At 51.9% G+C, this 15,895-nt stretch overlaps 1 pseudogene; it reads right to left on the reverse strand.

Moving 5' to 3' along the window:
- LOC124000588 overlaps window positions 1–15,895 on the reverse strand; it is a 54,430-nt pseudogene that overhangs the window by 23,907 nt on the left and 14,628 nt on the right.

Raw genomic sequence — 15,895 nt, forward strand, 5'->3', positions numbered from 1 at the left:
GGTGCGGTCGGTTTAGGAATACCTAGTGGTGATTAACAGTGTGAAGAGGATGGACCTGGTCTATGTGTCTGTGTTGCTGCTTGGGGCAGGAGGTTAGAGGGAGAGAGACAGTGGGATTGTTTTCTCTCTCAGGGACACCCACCCCCCCTGCCTGCATCAGCTACAGGCTCAATAGCTAGATGGGGGGTGAGGGGGATGTCTGCCCCAGATGTAAATTGCCAACCTGAAAAAGAATCTCATTAGTAGGACTGCTGTCCCTTCCACATTCCACCATAGATGAGGAGAGGAAGGGGAGGGGTTGTGGGGGGGGGGTCACAATAGTGTCTTTGTTCAGTGGAAAGGATAGGCAGGCTGCCTCTGGGGCCTGCATGGCTTTTATGACTGGGCTTGGTCGCTCTAAACTCCCATCAGACAAAACCAGCAAGAGGAGCACTGATTCACAGAGACATACATCTCACACCTGTTCGGTTCACACTGACCAACACCGGCACAGGTCAGCTATTTTCATTCATGAAAGGCCGGAGAGGTTCTTTGCTGTACCTCAACAGCTCAGAGAGACTCAGACATGATGGTCTTACCTGGCTGGCAGGTGCATGTGAAGCCGTTGACCATGTCCCGGCAGATACCGTCGTTCACACAAGGGTTGCTCTCACACTCATCCACATCCACCTCACAGTAGGTCCCCATGTAGCCTGGAAAGTAAATATGCATATATATATATATAGTAACATATATTTATTGGATTTTCAAACGGGACAAACAGCATAATTATTAAAGAACACCCCCCTGCATATACATTATTAAAACAAATATCAAAGATCATAGTTATTCATAAAATACAAAAATGTGAAGTGAAAAACGATTCATATGGGCCCTTCTATGTCCAGGAGACATGACTATATAGTTTCCCTATCTATCGAGGGGACTTCTAGCAGTGGAAAGAGTTAACACTCTCAGAGGGCCACAGAAGGTTTTCAATCAACACGGCTCTTGTCAGAGTCCCAAACCACTAGGGGAACGTTAGCTTTTACTCCCAGGATGGGAAACCATCACAAATACACCTAATTGAAGTGCTGTCTGGGCTAAGGCTGCGACCTGTATCACCAAACCCCACCGTGGTTCCACGCGGTATTACCACTCCCTGTCCCTGGGTCATCTTCCCCTTAACAACTGTCCTATATTCAGTGGAACCGTGCTATAGAGTGTTGCAGCGTCCCCTCCATTGAGGTGAAGCTGAGTGTGGAGTGGGCCGCGGTGGCTCTGAAGAGACAGAAGCGGCGTGGAATCAGGAAGAATCGGCCACTCCACATGGCGCTCCACCAGGCTAGCCGATGATGAGGAGGGTGGAGAGAGAGGAAGGGGGCTGCCTGTGGAAAATGAACGGGGAGGTGGAGGGGAAGGGGGAGGGTAGAAGCTCTGGGAAAAAGCCTCTCTCCCTTCTCTTCTCTGTATGTGTATGAGGGGTGTAAAGTGGTGCACAGAGGGGCCCTATTGTCCTGCTCCATTCCCACCACTCCACCGCTCATTATTATTCACAGCACACTCCTCCCCCTCGCCTCGCTTCTCTCTCTCCCTCTCTCTCTCACCATCCAGCCCTATAGACCACGACTCCCATCCCAAATTTGCATAGTCCCCCAAACCAAACCCCCAGCCAGCATGCATGGCCTGAGGACGGTGCCGTGCGTGAGAGTTTCAATGTGTTTGTGAAGGAGGGTCGGGAGCCTTAACTCTGTACCATTCTAACTAACACACTGGCTGGCTGTCTTACTGGGACCACCGGTGTCAAGGTTATGAGCACCTCTCTAGCCCACCACCACCAGCAGCAGCAGTGAGAACGTGTTACATAATAAGATCTAGTGCTGAGGCTTGATGGAGGGTTAGAGCTGTGGGTACTGCTACTCTGGGAAAGTCAAGTGTAAAGCCATCATCGTGTCTGGGGCTCAGAGGGTCTATTGTAAACAAGAGGGATGGGAGAGCAGTGAGAGATGAGATGAGACAGGACTTGGCTGTAGTTCCCTGGTTGTAGGTCCCTGGCTGTAGTTCCCTGGCTGTAGGTCCCTGGCTGTAGTTCCCTGGCTGTAGTTCCCTGGCTGTAGGTCCCTGGCTGTAGTTCCCTGGCTGCAGTTCCCTGGCTGCAGTTCCCTGGCTGTAGTTCCCTGGCTGCAGTTCCCTGGCTGAAGTTCCCTGGCTGAAGTTCCCTGGCTGTAGTTCCCTGGCTGTAGTTCCCTGGTTGTAGGTCCCTGGCTGTAGGTCCCTGACTGTAGTTCCCTGGCTGTAGGTCCCTGACTGTAGTTCCCTGGCTGTAGTTCCCTGGCTGTAGGTCCCTGGCTGTAGTTCCCTGGCTGTAGGTCCCTGGCTGTAGTTCCCTGGCTGTAGTTCCCTGGCTGTAGGTCCCTGGCTGTAGTTCCCTGGCTGCAGTTCCCTGGCTGCAGTTCCCTGGCTGTAGTTCCCTGGCTGCAGTTCCCTGGCTGAAGTTCCCTGGCTGAAGTTCCCTGGCTGTAGTTCCCTGGCTGTAGTTCCCTGGTTGTAGGTCCCTGGCTGTAGTTCCCTGGCTGTAGTTCCCTGGCTGTAGGTCCCTGACTGTAGTTACCTGGCTGTAGTTCCCTGGCTGTAGGTCCCTGACTGTAGTTCCCTGGTTGTAGTTCCCTGGCTGTAGTTCCCTGGCTGTAGTTCCCTGATTGTAGTTCCCTGGTTGTAGTTCCCTGGCTGTAGTTCCCTGGTTGTAGTTCCCTGGCTGTAGTTCCCTGGCTGTAGTTCCCTGGCTGTAGGTCCCTGACTGTAGTTCCCTGGCTGTAGTTCCCTGGCTGTAGTTCCCTGGCTGTAGTTCCCTGGCTGTAGTTCCCTGGCTGTAGGTCCCTGACTGTAGTTCCCTGGTTGTAGTTCCCTGGCTGTAGTTCCCTGGTTGTAGTTCCCTGGTTGTAGTTCCCTGGTTGTAGTTCCCTGGTTGTAGTTCCCTGGCTGTAGTTCCCTGGTTGTAGTTCCCTGGCTGTAGTTCCCTGGCTGTAGGTCCCTGACTGTAGTTCCCTGGCTGAAGTTCCATAGCTGTAGTCCCCTGCTGTAGTTCCATAGCTGTAATTCCCTGTAGTTCCCTGTAGTTCCCTAGCTACACTTCTCTGTAGTTATCTGGCTGTAGTTCCGAAGCTGTAATTCCCTGTAGTTCCCTAGTTGTATTTCTCTGTAGTTCAGTAGCCGTAGTTCCCTGTAGTTCCCTGGCTGTAGTTCTGTGCTGTGAGTTGTCTCCAGGTGGTTGGGGTGTGGTCCTACCTGGCATGCAGATGCAGGTGAACTCTCCGATGCGATCCAGACAGGTGGCATCGTTCTGGCAGGGCATGGACAGACACTCGTTGATGTCGATCTCACAGCGGGGCCCGGCATAGCCTCGGCCACACTGGCACTGGAAGGACCCCTCCGTGTTCACACACTTCCCAAAGTGTTCACAGGGGTTGGCACCTGCAGGCAGAGGGAACAGGGGTCAGTGCACCCGCTCACACACAGTACATATAGGGCGGGGCCAGGTGAGATAGGACCAACACAAAGCAGAGGGCGGTGCTAAATAATATGCCCTCTTACCAATGGAACACTCGTCCATGTCCTGGTTACAGGCTCCACCCACGAAGCCGGCGGGGCCAAGTGAGATAGGACCAACACAAAGCAGAGGGCGGTGCTAAATAATATGCCCTCTTACCAATGGAACACTCGTCCATGTCCTGGTTACAGGCTCCGCCCACGAAGCCGGCGGGACAGGTGCAGATGGCGCGCCCGTTCAGGGGGTTGGTGTCACACACGGCGCCCTCGTTACACGGGTTGCTGACGCAGGCGTCATCCAGGTGACAGAGCAGACCTGAGGGAGGGGACACAGGGACAAACAGAGTCATGTCAGGAACACTGTCCTCCTGTAAGTAAACAAACAAGACCCTGACTAACATACAGCTGACTGCTTTTCCAGACCGGGATTTCGGGAAAACCAGGAAATTTGGGGAAAGTTCTTGGAATTTCACAACCCTAACAGGGACACAGAGAAACAGTGGACCAGTGGACTCACCGGTTTTCCCCACGGGACATTCGCAGAAGAAGGACGCCACGCGGTCGTGGCAGGTGGCGCCGTTGAAGCACACGGCGGTGGCACAGTCGTCGATGTTCTCGCTGCAGTCGTCTCCCGTCCAGCCGTTGACGCACACGCAGGTGTGCCCCCCGATGGTGTTGAAGCAGGTGCCTCCGTTATGGCAGGCGTTGGGCTGCATAAGGCACTCATTGACATCCTCTGCACAGTACTGACCTGTCCACTCAGGTGAGCACTGGCAATTATAGGTGTTGACTCCATCCACACACAGGCCTCCATTCATACACCTATGCCCTGGGCAGTCGTCCATGTTCATCTCACAGTTGTGTCCCTCGAACCCTGACAGAGAGAGAGAGAGAGAGAGCAGAGAGCAGAGAGAGAGAGGTGAACCAAGAAGCTAAGTCTCAGGGATAATAAGCACTCACATTTGAGTTAAGTGCTCACTAACACATCCAATGCCCCCCACTTCCATTCATATGGTCTTCCTAAACATTCCCCTCTGCTTCCCACAGCTGTGGAGGTGAAGGGCAGAGAGGGTCAGTAAAAGTGTTTACATGTTCTCATGGCGTGGTGTTTCCCACAGTAGGTAGCAGCAGCAGAGCACCAGGGAGGCCCCTGACACCACCGGGCTGACACACAGCGCTGTGCTGCGCTACAGAGGTCCACTACTCCCTGCCATGTTTGCTTGTTTTATAATCTCTCACAGTTTCAATGACTTCCTCTCCGGCCCAGAGACATTTCCTGTCAGCTCCCAGGAGGGAAGCCAGAAGGGCCATGAAGTAAATTCCTCCTGAAGGGAGGAAGTTTGGAGTAGAGCAGCGGCCCACTCTCCTCTCCCAACCCCCGTTTGTCCCCCCCATCCCGTCAACAAGCTCACTCTCCTCTCCCAACCCCCGTTTGTCTCCCCCATCCCGTCAACAAGCCCACTCTCCTCTCCCAACCCCCGTTTGTCCCCCCATCCCGTCAACAAGCCCACTCTCCTCTCCCAACCCCGTTTGTCCCCCCATCCCGTCAACAAGCCCACTCACCTCTCCCAACCCCCGTTTGTCCCCCCCATCCCGTCAACAAGCCCACTCTCCTCTCCCAACCCCGTTTGTCCCCCATCCCGTCAACAAGCCCACTCTCCTCTCCCAACCCCCGTTTGTCCCCCCATCCCGTCAACAAGCCCACTCTCCTCTCCCAACCCCCGTTTGTCCCCCCATCCCGTCAACAAGCCCACTCTCCTCTCCCAACCCCGTTTGTCCCCCCATCCCGTCAACAAGCCCACTCTCCTCTCCCAACCCCCGTTTGTCCCCCCATCCCGTCAACAAGCTATTAATAGAGAGTGAGAGAGAATAATAGAGAGAGAAAGGCATGGGAACCTGGGAAAGACAGGGGAGTAGATCCACATCCCACCAGACAGCACTAGCAGCTACGTCAGACAGCCTGCCTGGGGAACCTGGGAAAGACAGGGGAGTAGATCCACATCCCACCAGACAGCACTAGCAGCTACGTCAGACAGCCTGCCTGGGGAACCTGGGAAAGACAGGGGAGTAGATCCACATCCCACCAGACAGCACTAGCAGCTACGTCAGACAGCCTGCCTGGGGAACCTGGGAAAGACAGGGGAGTAGATCCACATCCCACCAGACAGCTCTAGCAACTACGTCAGACAGCCTGCCTGGGGAACCTGGGAAAGACAGGGGAGTAGATCCACATCCCACCAGACAGCACTAGCAGCTACGTCAGACAGCCTGCCTGGGGAACCTGGGAAAGACAGGGGAGTAGATCCACATCCCACCAGACAGCTCTAGCAACTACGTCAGACAGCCTGCCTGGGGAACCTGGGAAAGACAGGGGAGTAGATCCACATCCCACCAGACAGCTCTAGCAGCTACGTCAGACAGCCTGCCTGGGGAACCTGGGAAAGACAGGGGAGTAGATCCACATCCCACCAGACAGCTCTAGCAGCTACGTCAGACAGCCTGCCTGGGGAACCTGGGAAAGACAGGGGAGTAGATCCACATCCCACCAGACAGCTCTAGCAGCTACGTCAGACAGCCTGCCTGGGGAACCTGGGAAAGACAGGGGAGTAGATCCACATCCCACCAGACAACTCTAGCAGCTACGTCAGACAGCTTGCCTGGGGAACCTGGGAAAGACAGGGGAGTAGATCCACATCCCACCAGACAGCACTAGCAGCTACGTCAGACAGCCTGCCTGGGGAACCTGGGAAAGACAGGGGAGTAGATCCACATCCCACCAGACAGCTCTAGTAGCTACGTCAGACTGGGGAACCCTGAGAAATACCTGGGGTTTACAGTGGCTGGCGGGGCTCTGGGGTCTGTGTTGAGGCAATGTGTGTGTGTGTCTGTGTGTCTGTGTCTGTGTGTGTGTGTGTGTGTGTGTGTGTGTGTGTGTGTGTGTGTGTGTGTGTGTGTGTGTGTGTGTGTGTGTGTGTGTGTGTGTGTGTGTGTGTGTGTGTGTGTGTGTGTGTGTGTGTGTGTGGTCCGGTTTATGAGCCAAACAGTTTTACCTGGCAGGCAAGCACAGTCGTAGGTGTGATCTCCGGTCGGGCGGCAGGTGCCCCCGTTGATGCACTGGGAGGGGGCGCAGGGCAGGGAGGACACCTCGCAGGTGCGCCCGCTGTACCCAGGTGGGCACTGGCAGCGGAAGGAACCATGGGTGTTCATGCAGAGGCCTGCGTTGAGACAGACGCCAGACTTGCGGCACTCGTCGATATCGTTGCGGCAGTTCTTCCCCTGGAACCCGGGTGGGCAGGAACAGTTATAGTGGTTATTCCAACTGGCACAGCGGGCACCATTGGCACAGGGGCTGGTGGCACAGGCGTCTATGAGGGAGCAGTCTTGACCTGAGGATAGATAAGGGATGCAATGTCTCATTAGGAACATTTTAGTTAACACCTAAACCTAATATATGCCTTGTTATTAGCATGCATGAGCCTTCAACTGCCTCTCATCAATGTACTTACATACTTACATAAACGTGCACAGATCAGCTCTTTCCCACACCACTCTCTCAGGAAACACTGATCCACACGGACAGACAGACAGACGTACCTCTGAACCCTCTCTGACACACACAGGTGAATTGTGGCATTCCGTTGGCCACCTGGCTCTTGCAGGCGGCTCCGTTGAGGCATGGCGACCGGTGACAGGGGTCCAGGCTTTGGCACAGAGGGCCGATGTACCCCGGCCGACATCTGGACAGAAATACGGAACACAGCATGTTAGACCCTATAGGTTAGACTGACAGACTGACTGGCAGCAGAGCAGCAGGCGCTCAGAGCTGAGCAAGTTGGGAGAGAAGTGAAACTAACTAGAATTACATCAGTGTGATTTTCCAGCCAAAAGCCAGGCAGGCAACCCCGTTCCCAGCTCCCTCCCTGTTCCTGCTCCACCCCCTGACAGACACCTTGGCAGGCGCCCCTGACTCTGACTCAGACCCTGGAAGGAGTCAGTCCCCTTGGCCCTGGGCTGGGTGGGTTCCATTCAGTCTACTGTAAGCACACACACACACATACACATTACACACACTATTTCTAATTCGGAAACAGATGTAAGCTATCAGTCATTGTCTTTCTCTCTTGTCTGTAAAAGACAAGACATGCACTCTTCTCCATTTCCCTCTCCCTCTGTTGTTCCCAGCTGGAAAGCATCACTCTCTCCATGCCAGTTCACATTCCTCCACCATTACTCCTTTTCCGCACTTCAGCTCTCACTTTTCCCCTCGTACGTCGAAACAAGCACGCCCAAAACCAGCAGCTTAGACCACCTGTGACATAGCTGACCTATGAGAGATGCAGACATTAGGAACCAGGACTCCACTAACACAACAACATTTCACTGACTCTGAGAGCTGCTTTGGAACGATTCTAAAGACTAGGTGAGAAATAAATGTCTCTGCTTCCCGGGCCTCTTCCTAGTTGTTGTTTTCCAGTAACGCATCACACCATCTTGATGGACGACTAAAGCCTGAACTAAAAGTGTGCAGGTAGGGTGAGATAAACAACAGGTTTCCTGTGGCCTACTCCAGGGGCCCCAGGGGAGGGAGAGCTCAGCGAAGCAGTACCTATTGGGGTCTGTTTGAGAGGGAGGCCAGTGTGATAGGTAGATAACCCTACATCCACCCAGGGAAAGGGAGCCCCGGTCCGGCGAAAGGGATAGGACCGGGAATTGGCTCCCACTTCAAACAGGTCGTTTGAAGCTGATGACATGGAAGTGATGGCTGGGACCTGGCCCTCCCTCCGGGCCCGCTCTCCTATTTCACTGTAATATAACCCCCAGTCAGAAAACAACCATGGCTTTTCCTCTTCTTGTTTGCAGGAGGGGGTAGATCATCTCTGTTACTTTTTGTGCATCTTTTGTGACCTACTCTCTCTCTCCTCCCGCAATCTGCTTTTCTGACTGTGCTCTCTGACTGGGGGGCCTGAGGCTAGTGCAGGGGGAGGAGGAGCTGTTCCTGACCCGTAGGGGCCACTCTTCTTGTGGGTTACCAGGCCCTGTGTGCTGAATACTGAGCCGGTCTGCTCTGTCTCTCTAATACACTGTGTTCCACTGGCTGCTCTGCTCCGCTTCCTAAAAACAAGACTGCTCAGTGTTCTGTGGCCTTTCTTTCTACCTGACATGACAATGGCGAGACCGAGAAGCCACAGGGCTCAGCATGGAGAGGCAGGCACACCCACATGAATGTGCAGCCGTAGAGACACACACACCGGACCTAAAATCCAGAGAAACCCAGGAAAGTCCTCCTCAGACAATTTGTTTCCCCTCTACACTTTCAATGACATGCTGAGAAGAATTACCAGATTATTCAAGTACGCCGCTCTGATTAATTAGATAACCGGTCATTTTGAACAAAACTGCCATTACAGCAAAAACATAATGGTTATTGGCAGTTGGGACAGTGTTGGGGTCAGTTGGGACAGTGTTGGGGTCAGTTGGGACAGTGTTGGGGCCTGGGAGAGTTATGCTCCTCTACATGGAAGAAGAGCTAGAGCAGCAATATGGAGAGAGAGAGGAGCGAGAGAGAGAGAGAGAGAGAGAGAGAGAGAGAGAGAAAGAGGGGGGAGAGGTCCCTCTTAGTTTCCACGGCTACTCCTCCGTGTCCCAAAGCTCCTGCAGCATAGACCTGGTTTTCCCTATGAACCCACTCACACGCTGGGAGGTCAGATGTCAAAGGTCACCAGTCTGATTGTAATGATAATGTCAGTCAGGCTGTGGAAAGGAGGGGGCGGAGCTGGCTGGGGGATGTGGGTGGTTGTGGGAAGGGAAGGCGGGGGTTGGGGGATTCTGTTGGAGAGAGAATGTCTTTGGGAGGGTATGGGTGGGGTATAGAGGGGGTCTGGTCCAGAGAGAATGTCATGTCATATTTCCTGTAATCCCTCGTCCCCTGCTCTGAAAACACTCTCTCTGAATCCCATATCCCTGTTGCCCTGGCAACCTCACAGACGAACGAGCAAGCCTCACCTCCCACCCTGCCCCCTCCCTCCCAAGCCTTCGTCCCCTTTGCTATTTGTCATGGCTTGGCTGAGTTTATTTAGAAGCAAATGAACTTTGTCTGGAATCTAGGGTGTCACCCAGGAAGAAAATGAAACGCGGACAGCGCTGCGTCGGCACAAAGAGAGGACTGGACGGACTGAGAAGGGGAAGGGGAACCGCTTGGAGGTTTTAAAACTAACAACACAGACTGACACTCAAACTCTTCTGAGGCCATTCTGTGCTGTGGCCATTTAAAACGCTGAAGAAAGAACAGCCATCTTTTACAGCCTGTTGTTCTGTTCTAAAGGCCTTCACAACTCTCCTGGACAGACAGACAGGGAATCACAACTCTCCTGGACAGACAGACAGACAGACAGACAGACAGACAGACAGACAGACAGACAGACAGACAGACAGACAGACAGACAGACAGACAGACAGACAGACAGGGAATCACAACTCTCCTGGACAGACAGACAGACAGACAGACAGACAGACAGACAGACAGACAGACAGACAGACAGACAGACAGGGAATCACAACTCTCCTGACAGACAGACAGACAGACAGACAGACAGACAGACAGACAGACAGACAGACAGACAGACAGACAGACAGACAGACAGACAGACAGGGAATCACAACTCTCCTGGACAGACAGACAGACAGGGAATAACAACTCTCCTGGACAGACTGACAGACAGACAGGGAATAACAACTCTCCTGGACAGACAGACAGACAGACAGACAGACAGACAGACAGACAGACAGACAGACAGACAGACAGACAGACAGACAGACAGACAGACAGACAGACAGACAGACAGACAGACAGGGAATCACAACTCTCCTGGACAGACAGACAGACAGGGAATCACAACTCTCCTGGACAGACAGACAGGGAACAACAACTCTCCTGGACAGACAGACAGGGAATCACAACTCTCCTGGACAGACAGACAGACAGGGAATAACAACTCTCCTGGACAGACAGACAGACAGACAGACAGACAGACAGGGAATAACAACTCTCCTGGACAGACAGACAGACAGACAGGGAATAACAACTCTCCTGGACAGACAGACAGACAGACAGACAGACAGACATACAGACAGACAGACAGATAGACAGACAGGGAATAACAACTCTCCTGGACAGACAGACAGACAAGGAATCACAACTATCCTAGACAGACAGACAGACAGACAGACAGACAGACAGACAGACAGACAGACAGACAGACAGACAGACAGACAGACAGACAGACAGACAGACAGGGAATCACAACTCTCCTGGACAGACAGACAGACAGGGAATCACAACTCTCCTGGACAGACAGACAGACAGGGAATAACAACTCTCCTGGACAGACAGACAGGGAATAACAACTCTCCTGGACAGACAGACAGACAGGGAATAACAACTCTCCTGGACAGACAGACAGACAGGGAATAACAACTCTCCTGGACAGACAGACAGACAGGGAATCACAACTCTCCTGGACAGACATACAGACAGGGAATCACAACTCTCCTGGACAGACAGACAGGGAATAACAACTCTCCTGGACAGACAGACAGACAGGGAATCACAACTCTCCTGGACAGACATACAGACAGGGAATAACAACTCTCCTGGACAGACAGACAGGGAATAACAGCTGCTTCTAGAAACTAGCGGATGTGAGACTGTATGTGTGTGTGTTATTTGAGGCACAGTGAATGAGACCCGGGCAGTCACACTCAAATCTTTTTGACTTCTATTCTGTTGTTACGGCAGTTAAAAGTTTAAGGGAGAGAGGAGTGGAGAGAGATGCATAATGTGTGGATAATACTGACTGAGAGATGTTACAATTCAGGAAGTAAGGGTAAAAGAGTATGACTGGAATGTGAGAATAAATGAGGTGTGTGTGTGTGTGTGTGTGTGTGTGTGTGTGTGTGTGTGTGTGTGTGTGTGTGTGTGTGTGTGTGTGTGTGTGTGTGTGTGTGTGTGTGTGTGTGTGTGTGTGTGTGTGTGTGTGTGTGTGTGTGTGTGTGTGTGTGTGTGTGTGTGTGTGTGTGTGTGTGTGTGATTGAGCAGCAGCAGCGGTAGAGTAGGAGGGAATGCAGTGGAGAGATTGTTTGCTTTCCTTTAAAAACACACAGAGTCCAGCAGCCAAAACACACATTCTTTTGTCTAGGGCCTTGGCCATTGTCAACATGCTACTCCCGGAACACATAACTAAACCAGGGTTCTGTCAGTCTCGTTGCTGTGGCGGGCACTATTTTGTCCTGCACCTGTGGTTCAGTCATGCAGCCTTATCAGAATCTGGGAGTTCAGTTCAGACTTTTACAGCCATCTGGATTCCACCACTGTTGTGAAAGTGCTTGTCCACTGAGACTGCTGTAGTGTAGCCTAGCAGAGCAGTAGCTGCTGGACCTTCGACCAGAGCCAGGGGGTGTTAAGTGTTTAGTGGTGGGATGTGGAGAGAGCAGGTGTGTGTGTGTGTGGGGGGGGGGTGTTGTGCAACCTCTGTCAAGATTTACTGAGGGCTGACTCCTGACCTTTGAGGAAGAGAGTGCGCCAGAGCCAGACGAGGGGGAGGTCTGTGGGGTGCAGCGGGGCCCGGGGCCAGAAGAGCAGGGTAATCTCCCCACGTCACAACAGACCTGAGGGTTAACGCCAGCTGCAGCCCCACTCAGCACCATGCATCTGTCCACATCTGTCAGAGAGACAGATGTGGACAGACAGAGTCTGGTGTTGGTCCACTCTGCCAGGGCTTTACTTTACTCTTGCTGGAACAATGGAGCTATTCTGCCTGGCTGGTAGACGAGGCACGAACACCAACACACACACACACGACGTTACTTCACAAACACTCACATGCAATGGAGTTACTTTTTAAACCTTCAACCAAAAGGGCACCAACGACAACAAAAACAATGCAAATATTCACATGGTATAATGTGCGCACACATGCAAAGAAACACCACAGTACACATCCAAACACAGGCAGGAACTTACAACCACTATATCTGCTGGAAGAGGAGGGAGGCAGTATGGTGAGCCCATCACAGGGCTGGGGATCCACTGGGAAATGACAAAACAGGTGACAATGACATTGAGCTACTCCAACGTTCTACACTTTATGGGGGAGACTTCTGAACAACATCAAGGGACCGGGACAGACCTACCGCAAAGACCCATTAGTAACTCCTATGTTTTACATGTTGAAAAGCAGACGTTTGGTGATTTCCCTGTGTTCAGGCTGAGCATGTGTTCCTAAAGGAGACGTGATTTATGTGAGTAAATCAGGACACCTCCGTTCAGCCCGTGTGAGTGACAGTAACCCAGAGACACTTTTTCTGCTCTGTAGGTCATTGTGCAAGGTAACCTGAGCCCACCCTCTCAGACACCCAGCCTGACACAGGGGTCGCAGGCCAGCTCACCTGTGGACGTCACGCAGTAATCTATGACACGGTTCGACACACCACGGTCACGGCTTACAGAGCAACAAGTATGGATGGTATTGTGAACCAACCAAAAGCCCATACAAGACAGATAACAATAACAATAACAGAATAGAAAGCACAGCAGGGCCACCATCTTGTCATCCCCTTCGGCAGGAAGGAAGGAACCTTCAACCTCAACACTTCTGAGGACTGTCATGGACGTTTTTTCCTTCCCTTGTTGTGAGCTTGCTCTGGGAGGAATTTATGAAGGTATGGGAATTTGGTAACCTCCAACAAAAGTCCCTCTTTTTTTGGTTTTTTTTGTTCTGCCCACAGCAAAGCACAGCCCCCGTCAGGCAAACTCCCACCACCATCACCACCACCATCACTACCACCACAACCATCATCATCACCACCACCATCACCACCACCATCATCACCACCACCATCACCACCACCATAACCACCACCATCACCACCACCACCACCACCACCACCATCACCGCCACCATCACCACCACCATCACCACCACCACCACCATCACCATCACCACCATCACCGCCACCATCACCACCACCACCATCACCACCACCATCACCACCACCACCACCACCACCGCCACCACCACCATCACCACCACCACCATCACCACCACCACCACCATCACCACCACAACCCCCATCATCATCACCACCACCATCACCACCATCACCACCACCACCATCACCACCACCATAACCACCACCACCACCATCACCACCACCACCCCATCACTACCACCACAACCACCATCACCACCACCACCACCACCACCACCATCACCACCACCACCACCACCATCACCACCACCATCACCACCATCACCACCACCACCCCCATCACTACCACCACAACCATCATCATCACCACCACCATCACCGCCACCATCATCACCACCACCACCCCCATCACTACCACCACAACCACCATCATCAACACCACCATCACCACCAGCAGGAACCAGCAGCTCCATTTCTTATTTCTTTGTGAGAGTCCATACTGACACCACACTGCCAACAAGAAGAGATCCTCCTCCCCCAACACCCCCTCTCCTCTCTCTCTCCCTGCTCTCCTCTTTCTCAGAGAGGAGCCAACAGGTTGGGGGTAGGGGAGAGTTCTGTGGGCCAAATAAAAGAGCTAAAGTAGTCAGAACTCCATTGTGTGTGTGGGGGGGGGGGGGCTGGAGTTAGGGAGTGGAGGGAGGAGGGGCAGTGACCCAAACAGACAGTCTTTCAGGCCTGAGCTTACACGGACCAACAGATCTCAGCTGTAGCCTGGCAACAGTAACCCATGGTTGTGGAGAGGGTGAGAGGTGAGGGGGGCATTTGTGAGAGACAGAGGGTTCTGTGAAGACAGTTTGTAAAGTTCTGGAGACCATACAGTATGTACAGGTAACGTAGAGCTCAGTTAGTGACCAGATCAAACAGAATGACCATGATGAACTATAAAAGGACCAGTGTACCAGAGTATCCCAGTTTAAAGTCCAACGTTTTATTGAACAATGGTGCTTGGCGACAGACAATGGAGGTATTGAAACGAGCAGAGGGAGGTTTGTGGAGCGCCCCCATGGCATGAATATTAACCATGTGAACATTAAGACAATTAACCTCCTCTTAGAGAAAAGCAAATATGAATCTGAGCAGAAAAAAGCTGTCACTAAACGCTCTTAACCCTCGAGAGGACAAGAACACATGGGCCTATCAGTGTATTTCAAACTCCTGTGGCTTTGCTCGTCTCAATGCTCTTTGTAAGTCCTTGTTTTCTCTGGTCAGAAGACTGCATGGACATGGGGCATTTTTGTACCTTGGCGTGACACATGTCTGCAATTGTGTAAATAAGGGCTCAGTAATGCAGTAAACACACACATTTACCTCACATTAAACTGAAATGAAGACACTAATTCTTTAGGAGACAATGCGACACTAAAGTCGATATCTTAAGAAATACCTCAAATGTCAACACCTTTTCTTCTGGAAAAAAACCTCCCTGAAATAGTTTGAATAGCAAAGCAGACGTCCATAACCGCATCGCATGCATCCCAGGGTCGAGGTCTTCCAAAGCATTCTTCTCAACGTGCTCCACCACAGAACCCCACCCCACCACCTAAACTGAACCAGACTGCTGCAAAGCCTGAGAAAATAAAAGGGAATTCTTCCAGCACAAAAGGCAACTTCAAAAATCAACTTCCTCACAGAGTTTCTCAACAAATGATTCCACATCATGAAATGACAGAACTTCCCTTCCAATATCTTGCCTGTTTCTCACTGTGCTGGTTCCAAGTTCATTCAGGAATAATGTATAGCCAGGCCTAAATGTGACTAATGATGATGAGACAGCATTTGTTCCAATCCAAAGACCAAGTTCATTTGTCATAGTTGGCCATTCTACTCCTCGGTGAACATTTATATCACAAAGACTTTGGGAGAGAGCAATGAATGGATTCCAATATGTTCAAACAAAAGCTTTTATGAAGACAGGTTGATGGATTAGAATGTGGAGTCCAGACCAGCAGACCGTTTTACAGGAGAAACGCTGTGTGAGAATCAGAGTCGTTGGAGGTATGTTTACAAGACAGGGACTATCTTCCACCGTGATAAGAAACCTGGGGGAGAACGCTAGGAAAAGGGCCAAAGAATGTCCGTTATCTCAAGCACTCTCACCAACAAACCGCTGGAGAACGTTAAGATGACGGGTGAGGTCCTCACTTCTATCTCCTCCAACATCTCATAAACACCAAAACAAACACTCGACAACGTGGGATTCGACTTGTATCTTTCTGTAACCGTTTCTGGTTTCTATCTACTTTAAAGATGGACGATGCAGAAATCGCTCCACCATTTCCTGGTTGCTAAAATTTGAATAGTTCGCCAACATTTCAGTTTG

Source organism: Oncorhynchus gorbuscha, linkage group LG16 (assembly GCF_021184085.1).
Source record: "Oncorhynchus gorbuscha isolate QuinsamMale2020 ecotype Even-year linkage group LG16, OgorEven_v1.0, whole genome shotgun sequence".
NCBI classification, from domain to species: Eukaryota; Metazoa; Chordata; class Actinopteri; order Salmoniformes; family Salmonidae; genus Oncorhynchus; species Oncorhynchus gorbuscha.